This window comes from Budorcas taxicolor, chromosome 21 (genome assembly GCF_023091745.1).
Source record: "Budorcas taxicolor isolate Tak-1 chromosome 21, Takin1.1, whole genome shotgun sequence".
NCBI classification, from domain to species: Eukaryota; Metazoa; Chordata; class Mammalia; order Artiodactyla; family Bovidae; genus Budorcas; species Budorcas taxicolor.
In genome coordinates, this window is record NC_068930.1 from 15,658,063 (window position 1) to 15,683,825 (window position 25,763).

Here is a 25,763-nt window from a genome sequence, read left to right on the forward strand (position 1 = left end):
GGTGAGCTTAGGCAAGTAAGTCAACTGAGCTTCAGTTTTATCATCTGGATGATGAAGACACATGAAACTTTCTCAAATAACTGAGGATCATTTGAGAAAACATGGGCAAAGCCCCTCCTCCAGTTACCTGCTTACCTATACTCAGTAGGAAGGAAGGCAGCTAATTCTCACTGCATTATTACTGGCTCCTAAATGGATGAGACAACTGGTTTACGCAGATTATGCCATCAGGCATCTTCTTTTGTTCTAAACTTAACAAAAGAAGTTTAGAACAAAGTGGCCCAGAAATAAAGGAAGGGTTGCACTCACATGTTATTACTTTGATTTTATTTTACCCCAGGGAGTAAAACTAATGACCCTCCATTACAGCAATATCAAGTAGGGGGAGGCTATACATTTCCTATGAACCTCTGTTTCTGTCAGATTCTCTTGCTGTTAAGATTTATTCCTAAAATGCAAGCTTTGATACTTTATCACCCCCTCAGACCTTTACTCATCAAGAGACTCTAAAGAACATTCCTCATCAGGAGTTAAATCATTACTACATTGCTAATTTGTCTATTGTGGGATATAGAACAGAAGAAGTCTAGTTCTTTTTTTTTTTTCTTTTAGAGCAGCAGGGTCCCTACACCACTGACAGCTGCTTTCCAAATTGTCCAGCCATTAAGTAATTATTTCCTCATCATAAGAGCAGCTGGGAGAGAGTCTCCCTCCCTTCTTAATAGAGCCTTCACTTCCTCTGCCTTCTCCTCCATGCTGCCTTGAAATGGGCTAGGCCCATAGAAGTATAGTATTGGTTTTCTTCTCATAATTGAAGAAATAAAATGTGACTAAGCATTCTGACTGCTGATTGTTTCTCAACAGCCCTGCTGCTGCTGCTAAGTTGCTTCAGTCGTGTCCGACTCTGTGTGACCCCATAGATGGCAGCCCACCATGCTCCCCAGTCCCTGGGATTCTCCAGGCAAGAACACTGGAGTGGGTTGCCATTTCCTTCTCCAATACATGAGAGTGAAAAGTGAAAGGGAAGTCGCTCAGTCATGTCCAACTCTTAGCGACCCCATGGACTGCAGCCCACCAGGCTCTTCCATCCATGGGATTTTCCAGCAAGAGTACCGGAGTGGGGTGCCATTGCCTTCTCAGTTCAACAGCCCTAAAAGGCAACAAAGGATGACAGCAATCCTTTGATAGTGGACGATTGTGAGATGCTAGATCTGGAAGCAACAGGATGTATTATCTAGGACACTTCCCTTCCTACATTTGCAAGGAACTTAAGTTCAGAGCAGTGATCTGGTCAAGGTCCTACTTAGCAGGTGGCATAGTTGAGTCTTGGATTCAAGTCTTAGCATTTGAGGCTTAGTGGAGTGTTTTCTCCACTACTCCATGGAAATGGATCTGGACCAGGAACTTACCTCACCTTCCTAATAGCTATCTACTTTCTGATGTCAGAAGAAACAGATACAGTGAGTGATGTTTTGTCTCTTTTTGTAGAAAGGAGGAGGATAATGTGATTTTAGCAATCTGCATATACTTTTTTGGTAAAGTTAACATACAACATTGCTAGTTTCAGGTATACAATGTAATGATTTGATATTTGTGTACATTATGTAATGATCACCACAACAAATATAACTAACATTCATCACTATATATAGTTACAATTTTTTTCTTGTGATGAAAACTTTGAAGGTTTACTTCCTTAGCAACTTTCAGATCTACAATATTGCTAACTATAGTCACAATGCTGTACATTATATCTCCATGACTTATTTATTTTATAACTAGAAGCTTATACCTTTAGATTACCTTCACTCATTTTGCCCACTCCCTTCTCCCCACCTCTGGTGACCTCCAATCTGTTCTTTGTATCTATGAATTTGTTTTGTTGTTGCTTTTAACTCCACATATAAGTAAGATCATACAGTATTTGTCTTTCTCTGACTTACTTCATTTAGCATAATAGCCTCAAGATATACCCATGTTGTCCCAAAGAGTATTCTCTTCCTTTTTATGGCTGAATAATATTTCATGGTATATATATATATTTTTTTTTCTTTATTTGTCTTTTGATAGATTGTTTCCATATCTTGGCTATTGTGAATAATGCTGCTATAAATGTGGAAGTGCAGATATCTTTTTGAGTTAGTGCTTTTATTTCCTTCAGATAAATACCCACAAGTGGAATTGCCAACTAATATGGTAGTCTCATTTTTAACTTTTTACTTGTGCTCAAAGATATCATCAATATCCATATCACTCATCCTAAACCCAGTCAAAGTCTAATAAAGTTCACATTTTGCAGGTAAATAGAAAACTTTAGAAGATAAATCTCCAACAACTACTAGCTGCCTGTGTATGGTGTTCAGTCAACTTTAATTTCCTCTTTCACCCATCCTTTTTCTATCTTCTAATATTTTAATTTCCAAACTCTCTCAGAATAGTGATTTCTCAATGTGTGTCAATTTTTTCTCAATAAAAATGGGAAAAAAGCTACTAAATAAGTATTAAAAATAGTGATTTCTCCCTTGGATGTATTTCATATTGGTCTGATCCAGGGCTTTCTGTGTGGTCCACAGAGCTACCAACTGTGTTCTAAGGATCCAAGAGTGGGGATGCTGCTTGTTTAAAATGTCTTTTCCCAGACTTCTCCCCAGACATACTGAATTCTGTTTTCTGGGACATGGAGGGGAAAAGTTAAAAACAGGAGTCAGCATACATTTTCCCTTCTGCATCTGCCTCTGTAACTTCAGCTAACCCAATTATAGTTATGAATGAGGTAATTTTAATGCTAAAAAGACAAGGAGCTAGGCCCAGTGGCCCCTCTGAATCCCTGTAGCAACCTTTATGACTCCGCTCTCACTACAAATCCCCAGGCACCTTGAGTGTCTTTAGTATCTAACAACCGGTCCTCCAAGGGTCTTCTATTCTGGTTTCTACATGATGCCCACTCCTACAAACACTTGTAGACAGCATCTGGCCATGAGGACAACTTTGCTTTGCCCAAAATGCCTGATGGGCTCATAGGTGAGAAACTCCAGGTGTTACAGAGGCTCTCTGACTCCTTCTGCCATCAGCACAGCAAGGTAGGAAGAAGGATCCTGTCTCCAGCTTGGGATTGCACATCATTCCTGAGCTCAGGTTTTCCACTCCTTATCCCTGGGCTTCACAAAATCCCTTGTGAGAATAACTTGCTCAGCCCTTCCTCTCAATAGGGCTTTGACTGGAGGCAAGGAACATGTTTGCTCTTTGCCCATAGCTCAACCTCTAATCCCAGCACAAAACCACACACACCCTTTTTTGGGTCCCTTTCTGCTACACATAGAATTCCACCATACATGGGTTTTCCAAAGATCCAGAACTCATCAGAAGGACTGGATTTTACGGAATGGAATAGCCCACCCTATTCATCCTCACTTGCAGGGTTTCATTATTTTAAAAATTGCATTGTGTCTTATATCCTCCATTATACATATGTGTGTGTGTGTGTGTGTGTGTGCACGTGTGTGTATGTATACATACACACATATACTTTTACATACATTTTAGGTGACAGGAATCTTCAGTATCTCCTCCTAGGCTATGCTGACACTTGGCCGTGTCTCACTGATTTTATACATTTTTAGCCTGACTAGAAGTTAAATTTCTGAATCTGCTTGCAATGCAGAAGACCTGGGTTCCATCCCTGGGTCAGTAGGATTCCCAGGAGAAGGTAATGGCTCCCTACTCCAGTATTCTTGCCTGGAGAATTCCATGGACAGAGGAGCCTCGGGCTACAGTCCAGAGTTGGACATGACTGAACAACTAGTCACACACACACATGCACATTGTAAACTAGAATTTGAACTAAGGTAGGCAGATTACTGGCAAAAACAAGGCCAGATGGAATATGTTGGACAAAACAACAGAAATGATGAGCTGCATTTTATAAAAAGTATTTTTTAAATGGTCCTGTGATGACCATTTTTATTTTTTGAGGAGTCAGAGGGTCAGGTAGGAGCTAGAAAACAAAGGACGGCCACTCCCTTTCCCTTTCAGCCAACAGATTCCATGGTTTCCCCAGTCGTCACACTGGGTATGCTCAGACTAGGGACTGCCATATGGCCCTTCTCCACTCTCTTCAGATTATGAGGACCTGGAAATTATTTTTCCTATACTGTTGATAACCAAAGGCAGAAACCATGATAATGACATACTAGGAAAAAAGAGCAATTGAAATAAATGAAAATGCAGCAGATGAGCTTAAAGAAACAGCAATAAAAAATTGAGGTAGAAAATAATAAACCTTAGTTACAGCACCAAACAATTTACATACTTCCCTCCAACCTGCAAATCTAGGTATTTAAGGGAGAGAAATACATTATGCAGACCTGATAATGAAAATCTGTATTCCATAATTTGCAATTTCCTGGCTATGTTATGCCAAGTGCATGTTAAACAAGGCATTCTGCAACCTAATTGTGGGTGACTTTTCCCCATTCTAATTGTGTTTTAAAAATACATCTTTCTATCTCATTCATGCACACCCAAAAACTTTGTTTTTGCCACAAATCACAGCAGTAAAACACACAAAACTGAGGAGTTTTTATTTAGCTGTGCACCCAGGAATCCCGAATGGAAAAATAATGGGGACTGGCAAACACTTTTTTTCTGTGATGCCTCAGATGAGATGTTTGGATTTCTTACTGGTTTCCAAGGTTAGGACTGCAACAAACAGCAACATGGCACACAAAGATAAGTGTTTAAGACTGTGATTCTCTGTCAGGGGTGATTTTTGCTCACCTCTCCAGGGGACATGTGGCAATATGTGGTGATATATTTGGTTGCCCTAATGGGAGGAGGCTACTGGCATGTAGTGAGTAAAGAGATGTTGACAAATATCGTATAAGGCTCAGGACAGTGCCAAAAAAGAAATATTCTGTCCCATATATTAATAGTAATAGTGTCCAAGTTAAGAAACTCTGATCTAAGGTACTATTAAAATCCATTCAGTTAAACTCTTTTCATCATGACACATTGCTTGAGACTTGTGGGAGAATGGCATTCTATCATGTATACTATCATGTAAGAATTGAATCGCTAGTCTATGTCTGACGCAGGATACAGCATGCTTGGGGCTGGTGCATGGGGATTACCCACAGAGATTTTATGGGGAGGGAAGTGGGTGGGGGGTTCATGTTTGGGAACACATGTAAGAATTAAAGATTTTAAAATTAAAAAAAAAAAAAAAAAGAAAAATCAAAGAATTTTATTTAAAAAGACTACTGGTTTATGTGAAGAAAATATAGACTGTGTGTCTTTGTTTATGAGAGCCTTAGCTGATTTCCACCAGTGCCTCTGCTGCAGGAATTGTAGCATGAGAAATCATGGTGGTCTTCTCCACTGGCAAGGCTGAGGTCAGTACCCACAGACGAGTCTGGAAGCCAACCAGGTCAGAGATAAGCTAGTCAAAGCAACAACAGGAGGAAGAAGGGGCAGCAAAGTCCTTAGAAAATGTCAAGAGGAACAAGTTGATATTTCAGATTCAAAGGAGCAGGAATGTCCAAAGATGGGTATGTGAGTGGCAAGGCCAAGGATTCTGAGCATTAAATCAATGGGGAATGAGGGCAGTCTGCAGCAGTAAAAGGCTTTGAGACACCCAACTACATAACATATGTATGACATATATAATTATAGCAATATTGTAATATGCTGGTGGATGGGTATGCTAAGTTGCTTCAGTCGTGTCTGTCTCTTTGAGACCCCATGGACTGTAGCCTGCCAGGCTCCTCTGTCCATGGGATTTCCCAGGCAAGAATACTGGAGTGGGTTGCCATGCCCTCCTCCATGGGATCTTCCTGGACCAGGGATCAAACTCATGTCTCTTTTGTCTCCTGGCAGGCAGGTTCTTTACCTAATGTCACCTGCTGCTGCTGCTGCTGCTAAGTCGCTTCAGTTGTGTCCGACTCTGTGCAACCCCAGAGACGGCAGCCCACCAGGCTCCCCCGTCCCTGGGATTCTCCAGGCAAGAACTCTGGAGTGGATTGCCATTTCCTTCTCCAATGCATGAAAGTGAAAAGTGAAAGTGAAGTCGCTCAGTCGTGTCCGACCCTCAGCAACCCCATGGACTGCAGCCTACCAGGCTCCTCCGTCCATGGGATTTTCCAGGCAAGAGTACCAGAGTGGGTTGCCATTGCCTTCTCCAATGTCACCTGGGAAGCCTAAAATATAGTATAATATAATATGTATATTTTATATTTAAGTTTTATATATGAGTAAACCAAAGCTGATAGAATTTAATTTTTTTTCATAAGGTCACAAAGATGGCAATAAATGTTTTACTACCATGAAATGAGAAAAACCTTCCCTCCCTTTAAGCTCTAGCACCCTGATCACATGCTCATGTAGCTTATTATCATATTTTACATATGTCTCCAGGGAGCATTCATTTTTTTCACATTTCTTCCCCCTAAAAAACCCCACATCTTCCTTGCCTCAGTTACCTGTGTCTATTCTTTATGAGTAGGAGAATGCTTATCTTATACTGTGTGTATCAGGACAGGCATTGACTGAATGGATCTGAAAAGTGAGCATTATGACAACAGGAATGTAAATAAAAATAAATGTGTACCTGTGTAACATATCCTTATTTTCATTTTTATACATTACTCCTGATGATTACCATATTTTCTTCATTTTTTTTCTCCAAAGGAAATTGGGAAAAAATAAGCAAGAAATTATGAATTGTTATTCTTCTAGTAAACTCTAATTATTTTTCAAAATTTTCAAAATTTTAATTATATACAGAGCATTTGAGATGTGTACAACTACAGGCAAAATGATTAAAATGATGAATCAGGATTAATTTGATTTGGGTTGCTACTGAAACTTTACTATTTGAGTCCCCTGGGTTCCCAGAGACTCAGAGCATCCCAGGGTGGAAGGAAATTGGATAAATTTAGTGGATGTAATTGTGCTGTGAGCTGACTCTCCTCCCAAATGAATGGCTCATAAAAAATATTCTTTATATCAGTAACTTTCAGCCTAAAGGACATATTCACAGCAAGGACTTAGGTAGAGGAAACATTTGGCAGCGGGAGAGTCCTTTTAGTAAGGTCCAAAACTCACTTTGTTTGCAGGAACTTTCAAACAATGACAGAACATGGAGGAATCTTAAATGCATATTACTAAGTGAAAGAAGCCAATTTGAAAAGGCTACACACTGTAGGATTCCAACCATATGACATTCTAGAGAAGGCAGAATTATGAAGATTAGTAGTGGCCAGGTGTTGAGTCAAAGGAGAGATGAATGGATGGAACACAAAGAACTTTTAGGGCAGTGAAATACTCTGTGTGATACCATGATGATGGATAAGTGTTATTATGTGTGTGTGTGCTCAGTCATATCTGACTCTTTCTGAGTCCATGGACTGTAGCCCGCCAGGCTCCTCTGTCCATGGGATTGCCGAGGCAAGAATTCTGGAGTGGTTTGCATTCCCTTCTCCACGGGATCTTCCCAACTCAGGAATCGAACCTGGGTCTCCTGCATTGTAGGCGGATTCTTTACCGACTCAGCCACCAGGGAAGCTGCATATGTCATACATTTATCCAAACCCACAGCATGTACAACAATGAAGACTCAAGCCTATGCACTTTGGGTGATTACAAATTGCCAGTGTAGGTCCATCAGTTGTAATGAATGTACCACTCTGGTGAAGAATGTTGGTAACAGAGGAGGCTCTTGTGTGGGGAACAGATGGGAAATCTCTGTATCTTCCCCTCAAATTTGCTGTGAACCTAAACTGCTCTCCAAAAAATAATAATAATGATAATCTTAATAATTTTTTAGAAGAATAGCTTGTAGGGGATTTAAGACAGAAGCAGGAATACAAATTAGGATGCTGATACAATAATACAGGCAAGAGTCAAAGGGTTTGGATCAGATAAGGAGTTTCAAAGTGTTTGGATTCTACTGCAAGTCTTAAAAACTCTCATCCTTGTACTATCACAAAAGGTCCCCCAAATCAATCCCTCTCTCCAGGTCCCTTCCATATAGCCTTTTCCATGCCATCTGGGTGATGGATCAAAACCACAGATATGATGTCACCTCATCTTTGTTTTAGTATCCCTAGACATCTTGGAGCCCACTCCATAGAGTCTTCCAATGTGTTACCAACTAGACATCTCCTACAAAGGCTGCCCTGTTCCCCTAAAGTTCTTCCAGTCACAGTAAACCATGGCTCATTCCTAAGTGGTTGGTACCCTGTAGGGATCCTACGTCTCTTGATACTATCATTTCTGTACATTCTACACATTGCCTCTGCTCTCCACCCAGAAAATTTCTGCTTCCCTGTGAGATACAGCTCAAATGGTGTCAGCTCATTTCCCAGACATCCAAGCATAGTAAGGGACTTCCTCCCTTCTGTTCACATAGTAATTTACTTATTTGTAATGTAGTAATTTCCAAATGTATAACTAAATAGTGTTAACTCAAGCTTCCATAGAAAATTATCACAGGCTGGTGGCATAAGCAACAAGCATTCATTTTTCACAGTTCTGAAGGCTAGAAGTCCAAGGTACAGGGTGCCAGCATGGCTGGGTTCTTGCAGGGTGAGGATTGTCTTCTTGGTTTAAAAATGACTCTCTTCTTGCTGTATCTTCACATGGTTGATAGAGAGCCAGTTAGCTCTCTGGCCTATTCTTATAAAGGCACTAATCTCATTTATGAGGCTTCCACCCAGATGACCTAATTATCTCCCTAATATCCTACCTGCTGCTGTCCCACTGCAGCTGTGCTGCACTGGAGTGGTGAGCAGCCAAGGGGATATGCCCCACGTCCAAGGTAAGGAGCAGTGGCTGTGCTTTGCTGGAGAAGCCATGAAAAGATATCCCAGGTACAAGGTAAGAGAAACCTCAGTAAGATGGCAGGCACTAAGAGGGCACCAGAGGGCAGACAGACTGAAACCACAGTCACAGAAAACTAACCAATCTAATCACATGGACCACAGCCTTGTCAAAATCAATGAAATTAAGCAATGCCATGTAGGGCCACCCAAGATGGATGGGGCATGGTGGAGAGCTCTGACAAAATGTGGTCCACTGGAGAAGGGAATGGCAAACCACTTCGGTATTCTTGACTTGAGAACCCCATGAACAGTAGGAAAAGGCAAGAAGATAGGACACTGAAAGATGAACTCCCCAGGTCGGTAGATGCCCAATATGCTACTGGAGATCGTGGAGAAATAACTCCAGAAAGAATGAAGGGATGGAGCCAAAGCAACAAAAAACACCCAGTTGAGACTGGTGATAGAAACAAGGTCCAATGCTGTAAAGAGTAATATTGCCTGTGACTGTGACTATGACTATGAAGTTGCTCAGTCATGTCCAACTCTTTGCGATCCCATGGACTGTAGCCTACCAGGCTCCTCTGTCCATGGGATTTTCCAGGCAATATTACTGGAGTGGATTGCCTAGGAACCTGAAATGTTAGGTCCATGAATCAAGGCAAAGTGGAAGTGGTCAAACAGGAGATGGCAAGAGTGAATGTTGACATTTTAGGAATCAGCGAATTAAAATGGACTGGAATGAGTAAACTTAACTCAGATGACCATTATATCTACTACTGTGGGCAGGAATCCTTTAGAAGAAATGGAGTAGCGATCATAGTTAACAAAAGAGTCTGAAATGCAGTACTTGGATGCAGTCTCAAAAACGACAGAATGATCTCTGTTTCCAAGGAAAACCATTCAATGTCACAGTAATCCAAGTCTATCCCCCAACCAGTAAGGCTGAAGAAGCTGAAGGTGAATGGTTCTATGAAGACCTACAAGAACTTTTTGGAACTAACACCACCAAAAGATGTCCTTTTCATTATAGGGGCCTGGAATGCAAAAGTAGGAAGTCAAGAAACACCTGGAGTAACAAGCATATTTGGCCTTGGAGTACAGAATGAAACAGGGCAAAAGCTAATAGAATTTTGCCAAGAGAATGCACTGGTCATAGCAAGCACCCTCTTCCAACAACAAAAGAGAAGACTCCACACATGGACATCACCAAATGGTCAACACTGAAATCAGATTGATTATACTCTTTGCAGCCAAAGATGGAGAAGCTCTATACAGTCAGCAAAAACAAGACTGTGGCTCAGATCATGAACACCTTATTGCCAAATTCAGACTAAAATTGAAGAAAATAGGGGAAACCACTAGACCATTCAGGTGTGACCTAAATCAAACTCCTTATGATTATACAGTAGAAGTGACAAACAGATTTAAGGGACTAGATCTGATAGACAGAGTGCCTGATGAACTATGGGCAGAGGTTTGTGACATTGTACAGGAGACAGGGATCAAGACCATCCCCAAGAAAAAGAAATGCAAAAAAGCAAAATGGCTCTGTGAGGAGGCCTTTCAAATAGCTATGTAACAGAAGAGAAGCAAAAAGCAAAGGAGAAAAAGAAAGATATATACCCATTTGAATGCAGAGTTCCAAAGAAGAGCAAGGAGAGATGAGAAAGCCTTCCTCAGTGACTGGTGCAAAGAAATAGAGGAAAACAACAGAATGGGAAAGACTAAAGATCTCTTCAAGAAAAATTAAAGATACCAAGGGAATATTTCATGCAAATATGGGCTCAATAAAGGACAGAAGTGGTGCGGACCTAACAGAAGCAGAAGATATTAAGAAGAGGTGGCAAGAATACACAGAAGAACTGTACAAAAAAGATCTTCACGACCCAAATAATCACGATGGTGTGATCATTCACACTCACCTAGAGCCAGACATCCTGGAATGTGAAGTCAAGTGGGCCTTAACAAGCATCGCTATGAACAAACCTAGTGGAGGTGATGGAATTCCAGTTGAGCTATTTCAAATCTTGAAAGACGATGTTGTGAAAATCCTGCACTCAATATGTCAGCAAATTTGGAAAACTCAGCAGTGGCCACAGGACAGGAAAAGGTAGTTTTTCTTTCCAATCCCTAAGAAAGGCAATGCCAAAGAATGCTCAAACTAGTGCACAATTGCACTCATCTCACACGCTAGTAAAATAATGCTCAAAATTCTCCAAGCCATTCTTCAGCAATACATGAACCGTGAACTTCCAGATGTTCAAGCTGGTTTTAAAAAAGGCAGAGGAACCAGAGATCCAATTGCCAACATCTGCTGGATCATGGAAAAAGCAAGAGAGTTCCAGAAAAACATCTATTTCTGCTTTATTGACTATGCCAAAGCCTTTGACTGTGGAGATCCCAGTAAAATGTGGAAAATTCTGAGAGAGATGGGAATACCAGACCACCTGACCTGCCTCTTGAGAAAACCGTACAGCAGTTAGAACTGGACATGGAACAACAGACTGGTTCCAAATAGGAAAAGGAATACATCAAGGCTGCATATTGTCACCCTGCTGATTTAAATTATATACAAAATACATCATGAGAAACACTGGGTTGGAGGAAGCACAAGCTGGAATCAAGATTGCTGGGAGAAATATCAACAACCTCAGATATGCAGATGACACCACCCTTATGGCAGAAAGTGAAGAGGAACTAAAAAACCTGTTGGTGAAAGTGAAAGAGGAGAGTGAAAAAGTTGGCTTAAAGCTCAACATTCAGAAAACTAAGATCATGGCATCCAGTCCCATCACTTCATGGCAGATAGATGGGGAAACAGTGGAAACAGTGATAGACTTTATTTTTGTGGGGCTCCAAAATCACTGCAGATGGTGATTGAAGCCATGAAATTAAAAGACGCTTACTCCCTTGGAAGGAAAGTTATGATGAACCTAGACAGCATATTCAAAAGCAGAGACATTACTTTGCCAAAAAAGGTCTGTCTGGTCAAGGCTATGGTTTTTCCAGTGGTCAAGTATGGACGTGAGAGTTGGACTGTGAAGAAAGCTGAGCGCCGAAGAATTGATGCTTTTGAACTGTGGTGTTGGAGAAGACTCTTGAGAGTCCCTTGGATTGAAAGGAGATCCAACCAGTCAATCATAAAGGAAATCAGTCCTGGGTGTTCATTGGAAGGACTGAGGTTGAAACTGAAACTCCAGTACTTTGGCCACCTGATTCCAAGAGCTGACTCATTTGAAAAGACCCTGATCCTGGGAAAGATTGAGGGCAGGAGGAGAAAAGGACGGCAGAGGATGAGATGGTTGAATGGCATCACCGACTCAATGGACATGAACTTGGGTAGACTCAGGCAGTTGGTGATGGATAGCAAAGCCTGGCATGCTGTGGTTCATGGGGTTGCAAAGAGTGGACATGACTGAGCAACTGAACTGAACTAAAACTCTTTAGGATATTGAGTCTTCCATATCATATAATCAGGCTCTTCCATAGCATTTAATCGGGGTACAAGCAAATTAAATGATAAAAGATAAAATATTCCAAAAATATTCTTGTTTCTAGGGATAAGGGATTAGCGTATTGGAGTGTATGTGCTTTGTTCTTGCCATTACTATAGTAAGCAATTCATTTTTAGGCCATTTCCATCTTTTATTATCATTTTTATCAGGACTAGGAAACATTAGGAGTGGAATGCTTTTTCTGTCTGAATAGTGTGTTAAAAATTATTGACTTTTTTCAGTTTTCTACAGTTTGCTTTTTCATTTTCATTTCTCATTGATTTGCCATTTTATGAGCCTGCAGTTGAAAAGGAGGCTTTGAACAACTGAATCCAAGAACACTGAAGCAGAGGCAGCAGTGAGCTCCTATCACAAATTTTGAGAAATACTTTTAGGATCTATTTCTGAAACCACTAGCAACTGAGAGCTAAATGAACTTATATCCTTACCTCATATCTTATATAAACCTGAATTAGCAGTGAATCAAACCTAAGTATATTAAATAATTTAAATAAGTGTTAGTGACTTTTTTCATAAAATTTGAAAGACCAATGAAGATTTTAAAATAAAAATGGTTACTAATTTAAATCCATAAGTTAAACTATCTCTATGGAAAATATCATATAATATAGAATGAAAGGGGGACAGCTAGAAACCAGAGAGGTACATGGGTGAGCAGATGGGGAAGAAACTCTTCTTTGTTTTAAGACAGCTCCCTTCCTGCTGTATACTCCCATGCAGAAGTCCAGCGAGGTCTCTGGTCTCTTCTTATAATGACATTAATCCTATTCATGAGGGTTTGAGAAGGTGAAAGAGTCAGAGGGAAGAAGGGAGGAGGAGAAAGAGAGACAGAGAGAGAGAAGAGAAAGTCTTTTCAAAAAGTTTGTAAAGGGAGAGAGAAAAAGAGTGGTCTTTCAAGAAAGACATGGAAGATGAAAGTTTTTTTTTAAAAGAAGTGCTGCTCCTGCTGCTGCTGCTGCTATGTCACTTCTGTCGTGCCCGACTCTGTGTGACCCCATAGATGGCAGCCCATCAGGCTCCACCATCCCTGGGATTCTCCAGGCAAGATCACTGGAGTGGGTTGCCATTTCCTTCCCCAATGCATGAAAGTGAAAAGTGAAAGGGAAGTCGCTCAATCGTGTCTGACTCTTAGCAACCCCATGGACTGCAGCCTACCAGGCTCCTCCGTCCATGGGATTTTACAGGCAAGAGTACTGGAGTGGTGTGCCATTGCCTTCTCCATAAAAGAAGGGCCCTAATGCTTAAAAGTCAAGTGGAAGGGTTCATTTGAGAGGTTGGGGACCACACCATCACATCTCACCTAAGGAGATCTCTTCAGTCCTTACCTTACCTTACCAAAGCATTTGATGTGGTTCATACATCTCAGTGGGACCCCACCTGCCAATACAGGAGACTTAAGAGGCAAGTTCAGTCCCTGGGTTGGAAAGATCCCCTGGAGAAGGGCAAGGCAACCCACTCCAGTATTCTTGCTTGGAGAATCTCATGGACAGAGGAGCCTGACAGGCTACAGTCCATAGGGTTGCAAAGAGTTCGGTATGAATGAAACGACTTAGTACTACACTTTTTTGGAAGAACTTTCCTTGGTTTCTGTGGCACGACACTCTCCTTTTTTTTTTTTTTTTCATTCTCTGGATTTTCTTTCTCAGCAGCCTTGGCCAACTCATCCTCCTGCACCTAAATGATCTGATGAAGTTCTCTCAAGCTGTGTCCAAGGTCCCATCTTTCCTTACAACCACTCTCCAAGACAATTTTATCAGCATCCTCAGCTCTCAGTTCAGTTCAGTTCTGTCACTCAGTCGTGTTTGACTCTTTGCGACCCCATGAATCGCAGCACGCCAGGGCTCCCTGTCCATCACCAACCCCCGGAGTTCAATCAGACTCACGTCCATCAAGTCGGTGATGCCATCCAGCCATCTCATCCTCTGTCATCCTCTTCTCCTCCTGCCCCCAATCCCTCCCAGCATCAGAGTCTTTTCCAATGAGTCAACACTTCGCATGAGGTGGCCAAAGTATTGGAGTTTCAGCTTTAGCATCATTCCTTCCAAAGAAATCCCAGGGCTGATCTCCTTCAGAATGGACTGGTTGGATCTCCTTGCAGTCCAAGGGACTCTCAAGAGTCTTCTCCAACACCACAGTTCAAAAGCATCAATTCTTCGGTGCTCAGCCTTCTTCACAGTCCAACTCTCACATCCATAGATGACCACAGGAAAAACCATAGCCTTGACTAGACAGACCTTTGTTGGCAAAGTAATGTCTCTGCTTTTGAATATGCTATCTAGGTTGGTCATAACTTTTCTTCCAAGGAGTAAGCGTCTTTTAATCTCATGGCTGCAATCACCATCTGCAGTGATTCTGGAGCCCAAAAAAAATCAAGTCAGACACTGTTTCCACTGTTTCCCCATCTATTTCACATGAAGTGATGGGACTGGATGCCATGATCTTAGTTTTCTGAATGTTGAGCTTTAAGCCAACTTTTTCACTCTCCTCTTTCACTTTCACCAACAGGTTTTTTAGTTCCTCTTCACTTCCTGACATAAGGGTGGTGTCATCTGCATATCTGAGGTTATTGATATTTCTCCCGGCTAGGTGCTGCCTAAATGCTGATGACTTAGGGATGTCTGTTCTTCATTCAGAAATGGCAATCCACTCCACTGTTCTTCTTGCCTGGAGAATCCTAGGGCCGGGGGAGCCTGGTGCCTGCCGTCTCTGGCGTCGCACAGAGTCAGACACGACTGAGGCGACGCAGCAGCAGCAGCAGCAGCAGCAGTCCTTCATTCAGAGCCTCTTCTCCAAACTTCACAACTATGTATTCAACTAGCTATTCAAAAAGTCCATTTGGAGGTCTGCATACCACATGGATCTTATTATGTCCAAAGCCAGGACCAAACTTTGAATTTCTCCACACTCTAATCCAGCCCTCTCCTGGTGTTATTTCTGTGGATGACACTTGAATCCATCAGTTGGATAGCCCAGAAAACTGGTAATCATCTTTGTTATTTTAATTCCCTGCAACTCTGAGATCCAATCTATCAGCAAGTACTGTTGATTTTGTCTTGTAAACAACCTTGATATTGATCCAGACATCTCCATCTGCACTGCCAATAACCCAGTTAAAACTATCAACGCTCTTACTTGAACAGCTGATAATCTTCATGGATTTTGCCTTCAAGCCATTGTCCATCTGGCAGCCAGGATGCCTCTATAGCAATTTCCCATTGCTCTGAGAATCATGACAAAATTCTAAAAGTGTCCCTGTGTGATCTGCAACTTAATCATTTCTCCATTCCTCTCCACTCTCGTTTGTTTTCTGATCTCAGACACATTGCCTTTGTTTTAGTTTCTAGAAATGCCACAATCCATCTAGTTATGAAGCCTTCTCGTGTGCTGATACTTCTGCCAATAAAGTGCTTCCTCTATTCAATTTTCTTAGCCTGTCTGATTACTAATCACCTTCCGGTCTTAGATTTGTCATTATCTTCTCCATGATCTGGTGAGTCTAAGTCATGTTCTTACATGATGTACTCTCCAAAATCACACTGTATTCTGTCACCCTGTTTATCTCAGTGATTATTTGATTACTGCTGTGGTTATTTATATAGTCTACTCCACTACTGTATGAATTTCGTGAGAGGAAAAGCCACGCTTGTATGTCTAATAAATATATGCTGGGCCTGTAATACAATGAACAGCACAAAGTAAGACTGTAATAAATGAGGAGTGCATGCATAAGTGAATAAATGAGTGAATCAAAGAAATAACTATCCCACCTTAGACCTCTGTCTTATTCATCTATATGCAGAATCACAGAGAAGAGAAAATGAGGAGATACATATAAAAGCAATTTACAAGCACATTTACCTTAAATTGACATGCTGCTGATGGCTTGTCTTCCATCCTTCCCTCTCCATGTAGCAAAGTTGACTGAGCTCCAAGCAAACTGTCAGTTCACAATTATACACTGTAGCATCCACAGGGTGACCTCAATGACCCTGACCTCTTTCCCAACATTCACTTTTTTAGATTTTAAGGTTTCATATGATATTTTGAACAATGAATACCTGGTTGATTTGACTGTTCTTAATCTTTTTCAATGTTTACAGTAAGCAGAGTTCATAAGCTTAAAGTCCTATTCTGTCTAGGGAATGGAATCTTATCCCCAAAGACAGTTTGCTTGAATGTCAAAGATATGGAGCAAATAGAGCTGAATGCATAAGGCCAAGGCCATGTGTATGTTTTAGAATCTGGCACATGTGTTTGGACACTCACACTCTGACCCACGTACTCACACCCCAAAGCATGGAGAAGATAATAAATCTTGGGTGGCCCTAGTGTTTGGGGATTAAATAATATGAGCCTTTTCTGAATGCTGTCACTAAGTGATCTTGCCTTTCTGAAGGTCCTGGCAATGATTTAGGGAAAAGAGTTGGTATTTTAGCAAAGAAATTGCAAATTCCTGATATTTCTGATTGTCTTTAGCTTTGAGCCACATCTACAACAAAGTTATGAGACCCCATAATAGCATGAGAAATGCATCATAGTGATATGTAGAGGCCAGGAACAAAGACCACAAGGGAAAGAGCGGAGGGTTTACAAAAATCTCTGCTCCACGGCACGGCCTATGAGGAAGGTGCCCGGGTGGAGAAGTCTGAACCCCACCCTTGGTCAGAGCTGTCCACTGGACCAATGAAGCAGATTATTCAGTGGTTCACCAGTTTTCAGCTGGATGATTCTGCATCTGCAATTAATTGGAAATGTAAAAACCACTCCCACTTCTCTTTTCCACAGCAAACACAAAGCATTTAATTAGCAAGAAGGGAAAGAGAGACAGCAATTCTGTGCTGTGTTTGATTAATTTTGTTGGTTCATTCAAATTATCAAAAAACAACAACAACAACAACAACAACAACAAACCCTAGATGGTTATTCTGTGGTGCTTGTGACCAAATTTAGGAGTAACATATATACACTAATATGTGGCTCAGCTGGTAAAAAATCTGCCTGCAATACAGAAGACCTGGGTTTGATCCTTGGGTTGGGAAGATCCCCTGCAAAAGGGAAAGGCTACCCACTCCAGTATTCTGGCCTGGAGAATTCCATGGACTATACAGTTCATGGGATAGCAAAGAGTCGGACATGACTAAGCAACTTTCACTTTCATGCATAAAATATTTAAATATGGATGTATAACTGAATAATTTTGTTATATACATGAAACTAACACATTATAAATCAACTATACATCAATACAAAATTTAAAAATAAATATTAAAACAAGAAAACATTTACAAACATAGTACTAATCCAAGAATAAAAATATAAGACCTGACTATGCATTTTGCATGAGAAAAGTGGAAGTATTAGTCTCTTAGTCGTGCCCAGCTCTTTGCAATGCCATGGACCGCAGTCTACCAGGCTCCTCTATCTATAGAATTCTCCAGCAAGAATACTGGAGTGGGTTGCCATTCCCTTCTCCAGGGGATTTTCCTGACCCAGGGATCAAACCCAAGTCTCCTGCATTACATTCTTTACTGTCTGAGCCACCAGGGAAGTCTTTTCATGAGAAACTCATTTTAATTTTTTTTTTTTTTTGGCCACACCATGTGGCTTGCAGGATGCTAGTTCCCTGACTAGGAGCTGAACACCTGCCGATGGCAGTGGAAGCACAGAGTCCTAACCACTGGATTGCCAGGGAACTCTTGAGAAACTCACTTTTAAAAGTGAAGACACAGATAGTTCAAAAGTAAAACGATGGGGGAAAGATACACTATGCTGATAGTGATTAAGTGAAAGCTGGGGTAGCTCTATTAATTTCAAATAGAGATGACTTCAGAGTCAGGAAAATTATCCGGGATAAGGCGTAATATCATTTAGTAATATTATCAGTGATAGACGAATTTTCAAGGAAGATGTAATGATGCTAAATGCATATGCTTCTAACAACAGAGTATTAAAATATGTGAGGCAAAACAGAAAACTACATAAGGAAACAGGTAAATCCATTAGTACAGTTGGAGGCTTCCATCCCAGCAAGATCAAACCAGTCAGTCCTAAAGGAAATCAACCTTGAATATTCACTGAAAAATTGATGCTGAAGCTAAAGCTCCAATACTTTGGTCACTTGATGCGAAGAGCTGATTCACTGGAAAAGATCCTGATGCTGGGAAAGATTGAGGGCAGGAGCAGAAGTGGAAGACAGAGAATGAGATGGTTGGATGGCATGATTGACTCAATGGACATGAGTCTGAGCAAGCTCCAGGAGATAGTGAAGGACAGGGAAGCTGGGGGTGCTAAAGTCCATGGGGTCACAAAGAGTTGGACACAACTTAGCAACTGAACAACAACAGCCTCTTTTGATAACTGACAGGTTGATCAGGTGGAATACCAGTGAGCTAGAATTAATGTGAACAGCCCTATCAATCAACTTGATCTAATTAACGTTTAGAAACTATTTATCCCAAAAGAGCAGAATACACATTTTTCTCAAGCTAGCATAAAACATTTACCAGAAAATGGTAAACACACCTTAATAATCAAATTAGGGTCTCCTGCATTGCAGCCAGATTCTTTACCAACTGAGCTATCAGGGAAGTCCTAAAATAGCATAAACCATGCAAAAGATGTTTTCAGGCCACAGTGCAATTAAACTGAAAATTAGTAATGTAAATATGGCTGGAAAATATCCAAATATTTATAGATTAAACCACAAACTCCTAAATTACAAATTAGTCAAAGAAGTCTCAAGAGAAAGTTAAAAATATCTTTACCAAATAAAAGTGAAAATACTATTTGTAAAACTTTTTGGGATGTAGCAAAAGCAGTGCTAAGAGAGAAATTTATAGCATTACATGCACATACTAGAAAAGAAACTGGAGAAGGGAATGCTACCCACTCCAATATTCTTGTCTGGGAAATCCCATGAACTGATGAGACTGCCAGGCTACAGTCCATGGGGCCTCAAAAAATCCAACATGACTGAGCAAATAAACACCAGCAACAGCAGAAAAGAAAAAGGATTTTAAACCAATAATCTAAGCTTCCACCTGAGGAAGCTAGAGAAAGAAAAGAGTGATTTAAACCTAAAGGAAGCAGAAGAAGAAAAAAAAATAGAGTAAAATCAATGAAACTGAAAATTGAAAGCAATAGAAGAAATCAGTAAAACCAAAATCCAGTCCTTGAAAATGTCAATCTTGTTTTTTTTTTTTTTTTCTATTTTTGGCCACACCATGAAACATGTGGGATCTTAGTTCTGTGCTAAGTCACTGCAGTCGTGTACAACTCCTGGGACCCTATGTATGGACTGTAGCCTACCAGGCTCCTCTGCCCATGGAATTCTCTAGGCATGAATCCTGGAATGGGTTGCCATTTCCTTCTCCAGAGGACCTTCCTGACCCAGGGATTGAACCCTAGTCTCTTTTGTGTCCTGCGTTAGCAGGTGGGTTTTTTACCACCAGCGCCACTTGGAAAGCCCCCTGAGTTCCCCAATCATGAATCAAATCCATGCCCCATGCAGTGGAAGCATGGTATCTTAACCACTGGACAGTCAGTGAAGTCCCTTGAAAATCCCCTATATGAAGATTCCTACATATATCCCCTTGTTTGGGATTTCCTTCCAATTTAGGTCACCAGAGAGCACCAAGGAGCAAGCACCCAGGCTTCCCAGGTGGTGCTAGAGGGATTAAAAACCCTCCTGCCAATGCAGGAGACTTAAGAGACGCAAGTTCATTCTCTGGGTTGGGAAGATCCCCTGGAGAAGGGCAAGGAAACCCACTCCAGTATTCTTGCCTGGAGAATCCCATGGACAGAGGAGCCTGGCAGGGTACAGTTCATAGATGTGCAGAGTTGGACAGGACTGAAGTGACTCAGAGCACCGAGTAGTTCCCTCTGCTATACGGTAGGTTCATGGTAGTTATCTCTTTTATACATAGTAATGCATATATCTCAATTCCAATTCAACCCAGCCACCCCTCTCCTTTTCCCTCTTGATGTTCATATGTTTGTTCTCTATGTTGGTGTCTGTATATACTCCTTTGCAAATAGGTTCATCTGTACCATTTTTCTATTAATGCATACGTATGGAATCTGGAGGTGAGAAATTTACTTTTTGGGGGTTGTTTTTGGTCTCATTAATTACATATTTACAAACTAGAGAACTTTGGGCTTCCATGGTGGCTCAGCTGGTAAAGAATCTGCCTGCAATATGGGAAACCTGGGTTCAATCCCTGGGTTGGGAAGATCCCCTGGAGAAGGGAACGGCTACCCATTACAATATTCTGGCCTGGAGAATTCCATGGACTGTATAGTCCATGGCGTCACCAAGAGTTAGACACAGCTGAGCAGCTTTCACTTTCAAACTAGAGAAACAGGGAGATTTTGTTTTCAGAATGTGATGGATGTTTCTGTCTCCTTTAATGCTTTTGTGGATTGTGAAGCTGGGAACTACGAGGTGGGGCACTTCATGGAACTGTGTCTTCAGAGAAACCTGGCTTCCCTTCCAATGACCACAGAGCCACACCCGCCAACCTTGCTTTTCTTCAAGTGCTACTGGTGTATTTTTATTGCATTTTAAAAACCCATCTAATACACTGATCTTTAGGCCTTGGAAAAAGGGGAATGTTGAAGTTTGGCTTCCCTTTATCCTAACTCCCTTGTTTTGAACCATTTTAACATTGCAAAAGTTTATCTTCTCTCTGTGCAACAGGAAAGGTCTACAGTCATTGTATCACAGAGAGCTGGTGGGGGAAGCCAATATGTACCAAATAAGTCATGCATGGCAGGTTCTAGAAACTGTAGCCACTTCACTTCCATTATTTTAGTTGAGCTTCTCCCAATCTATTTGGTGAGTATTCTTATTGCCATTTTAAGGACAAGAACATAAAGGCTAAAAAGCGACTAAAGAAGATGACAACCGTCTACACAGCCAGTGAACAAGGAATCGAACCCAGGACTGTGTGACTTTGTGTAACTACTGTTTCTACTCCCTAGGACCTTCTTGCTGACCTAAGTGCCATGTGTTAGTCATGTCTGACTCTTTGTGACCCCATGGACTATATAGCCTGCCAGGCTCCTCTGTTTATGGGATTCTCCAGTCAAGAATACTGCAATGGGTTGCCATTCCCTTCTCCAGGGAATCTTCCCAACCCAGGGATTGAACCTGGATCTCCTACATTGCAGGCAGATTCTTTACTGTCTGAGCCATCAGGGAAGCCCAGGGCATCTGACTAAAGTAAGGCAATGTAATCATGTTATAGTTACCTGAACATTGCCAACTCTAACCATGAAGATATATATTGATTCATTCTACTCACTGAATATCATTTGAAGGTCACTTAACGTTAAAATAAAGTAGCTTTCTGGTCAAATAATCCAGAGTGAAAAGAAGTGAGGAAGGAAATTTCAATCATACTATGGATGACAACTGAAGGAATGAGTGATAAAGTAGGCAAACTTTCAGGCAGTTTCTAGCAGCTACAGCTGACTGTCTCTGATTTCAGTTCTCATAATCAAAACAATGGGGCTTCCAAGGTGGTGCTAGTGGTAAAGAACCCACCTGCCAATGCAGGAAATGTAAGAGGTTCAGGTTCAATCCCTGGATCAGGAAGATCCCCTGGAGGAGGGCATGACAACCCACTCCAGTATTCTTGCCTGGAGAATCCCATGGACAGAGAAGCCTGGTGGGCTATGGTCCATGAGGTTGCAAAGAGTCAGGCGAGACTGAAGCAATTTAGTACACAAGCAAGCAATCAGAACAGTAGTTGTGCACAGAGATGTTAGCAATGCCAAGCAGAATAGTGTTGGTTTCAAGCATTCCTTCCTTGGCGAATGATGGCAAAGATGGTAGGGGAAGACAGTTTGTGAAATATAAAGTCTCTGTTACCAGCCAAAAGTTTAGCTCGCATGAGGTAATTTTTCTAGCCTGGCACTACAGGACTGTCATTTTTATAGTTCACAGATCCTGGATCTTCTGCTTCGAAGAAAGGTTAAGTTTTGGCCAAATGGGGTGTTATTAGCACAGAAGCGGAAGCTCATTGACATAAAGGTTTCCATCACTGCTCTTTTCAGTGGAAGCACTCTTTTCCATCCACACCTCTAGCTGTCTCTGGGTTTCAAGAGAAAAAAAGCCCTGCGTTAGTCACCGAGGCGAGTTGGTGCCCACGAGCTTTGGTTCCTGATCTGGGTCCTCGGGGTTAAAATGAAGCCACACACTGTGGAATGAACCCTCTTCCCTCAGAGTTTGGGTAGCTGTTTACACAGAATTTAGTGCTGGTTCAACAGATAGGTACCAACATGTTCCTTAAGGGGAGAGTGTGGACAAAAAGGAACAGTTGACTTGAGCACTTATGGAAACCTTCAAAGCCTCTCTCTGTTTATACAAGAGTATGCAGAAAACCAAAATAAGACCAAATAATTCTCCAAACAAATATTTTGAAGGGTTTCCATAACTTTAATTCCATTGTAAGAATGCATGTTGAAATGTAAAGTATTCCTCTCTGGCTTGTGAGATTATGGGCAATTCTACTTTCCCTCTGCATAAGCATTTCCCAAATATTCGGCAATGGTACTACATGTAGGAGGGTGGAAGAGGAGAAAGTAATGGGAGGAGAATCAGATAACTTCACACTTCACTGCCCAATACCCTCCCAATTCTAACTTAATGGCTAAAGCTGGACATTCAGAAAACTAAGATCATGGCATCCTGTCCTGTCACTTCATGGCAAATAGAAGGGAGAAAAGTAGAAGCAGTAACAGATTTTATTTTCTTGGGCTCCAAAATCACTGTGGACAGTGACTACAGCCATGAAATTTAAGGATGCTTGCTCCTTGGAAGGAAAGCTATAACAAACCCAGACAGCATATTAAAGTCAAAGACATCACTTTGCCAACAAAGTTGTATATAGTCAAAGCTATGGTTTTCCAATAGTCATGTATAGATAAGAGAGTGCAACCTTAAAGAAGGCTGAGCACCGAAGAATTAATGCATTCAAATTGTGGTGCTGGAGAAGACTCTTAAGAGTCCCTTGGACAATAAGGAGATGAAAATACTCAATCCTAAATCCTAAAGGAAATGAACCCCGACTATTCATTGGAAGGACTGATGCTGAAGCCGAAACTAATAATTTGTCCACTTGATGTGAAGAGCCGATTCACTGGAAAAGACCCTGATGCTGGGAAAGATTGAGGGCAAAAGGAGAAGAGAGAGGCAGAGTTAGACAGATAGATCACCATCTCAATGGACATGAATTTGAGCAAACTTCGAGAGATAGTGAAGGATAGGGAAGCCTGGGCTGCTGCAGTCTAAAAGAGTCACAAAGAGTCAGACACAACTTAGAGCCTGAACAAGAGCAACAACACAGTGGGACATCCATCATGGTATTTTCCTGAAGACCCTTTGATTGACAAGACTGAAATTAAAACAAAAATATGTACATATATAAGGGGAATTTGGTTTTAATTTTGACAGCAAGAAGAAAACAGAAAAAAAAAAAAAGATGTTAAGCAAATGGAAAAGCCTAAATACCAGGAAAGAGGGAGGGAAAGTAAGCCTAGAAAGATCATAGAGGAAATAGTGTTTGACTCACCGGTAGCTATTCCAGCCTATATGTCTAAACCAATCATGGCATTTCTGCCCCCTTGCCTGTATCTGACTCAGGAATGGGCCTCTAAGCCAATTTCAACACAAGAGACCGTAATGAGTGGGAGGATAACTCCCAGGCTGGCGAAGCAGAGACCTATAGATAGGGATGATGATCAGGCAAGCTCCAATCAGCCATCTGCCCTCCCGTTATGTGTAACAATGCCTGTCCTCATTGTTTGAGCACATTTAAGGTGTGCTTTCTGTTACTTCCTGCCCAAACAGGAATGCAAAGCAAGCTTTCCTCTCTTCATAATTTTACTTTACGGTATGGGCTTACTTTGCCACCCAAACATATTGGCTCTTTTTCCTTTTTATGAAAATTGGGGTATTGGTTTCTGGTATCTTGATAATTTGTCTCCACTTATAAATTTTGTTTGTTATGATTCTTTAAGATAAAATTCCACCTCTGGATTTTCTATGTCTCTATACCGTACCTTGTAAAAATGTAACAATGTGATTCAGGCTATTAGCCGCAGGATTATGTACATAAACCACATAGTAGCATGTTAACTTATTTTAGCCATTTGAGTACACTGAGAGGAAATTTTCATTTGTTTGAAGGATCATGTGCCAATCCTGCTTTAGGAAAAGAAATACCAGCATGCAATCTAGCATTAAGGGCACACAAACCCACGCATGCACAGTTAATACTTTTTCACTGTTTCCTTGCCAATTTTAATTTTTTTGTTTAGAGAAATGCAGAAAAGTACAGAGAAAAATGTAAAATTTACTTGTGTGCCCAGATTAACAAAAATTAACGTTTTTTCCAGTTTTAAGTGTTTGATGTTAAACGTCGTGTTTTACTTTTTCATTAAAGATATCACGGACTAGGGTTAAAATTGAAATTTATTAATTTCTTTACCCATTACTTTTTTCCTTTCCAAAAGTAGCTATATTGAAGTTCATATGTGTCCTTATGAATGAATTATGATGTAACTTGATTTCTTTTTTGTATTGATGCATAAGTTGCATAAGTTTCTTAAAGTGAATATTTTGAAGTATTTTAATGTATAAATATGCCCACGTGAACAAATTATATTATCACTTCACTTTCTCTTTTTCTTATTGATGCATGAAATTTTTAAAATGTGAGTACCGTCTTTAATCCGCTATACGGTTATACATATATTCTTCCAGCTAGTCACTCTCTTTGAAGTTTGATTACAGTGTCTTTCTTCCTTCCTTCTTCCTTCTCTCCTTCCCTTCCCCACTCTCTATTTCCACAGAGACACCTTTTATTTGATTCATTATAAATACTAATGTTTTAATTTGCAGTTTGGATTCATTTTTTCTTGTCTAAGAAATATTTTCCTTTCTCAAAATTACATAGATTTTTCTACAAATGTCTAGAGTCTTTTGGGACTCGTTTGTACGTTTGTGTTTCTAAATGCCTCTTTAAAAGTCTTTTAACAATGACTTTATGGTATGGTTTATTTCTAATTTAACAGTATTGTACCATTTGTACCTTGTTTTGCCAAAATTTTCCCTATGGGCTAATATATGGTCAGTGTGTGCACGTGTACTAAGCCTCTCCAGTCATGTCCGATTCTCTGCCATTCTATGGACAGTAGCCTGCCAGGCTTCTCTGTCCTTGGGATTCTCCAGTCAAGAATACTGGAGTGTGTTGACATGCCCTCCTCCAGGGAATCGTCCCAACCCAGGGATAGAACCAAAAGCGTCTCACATCTCCTGCATTCACGTGGGCTCTTTATCACTGACCCCACCTGGGAAGCCACATATGGTCAACAGTTATTTTTAAAATTACAAATCCATGCTCATGCTCAGTCATGTCTGACT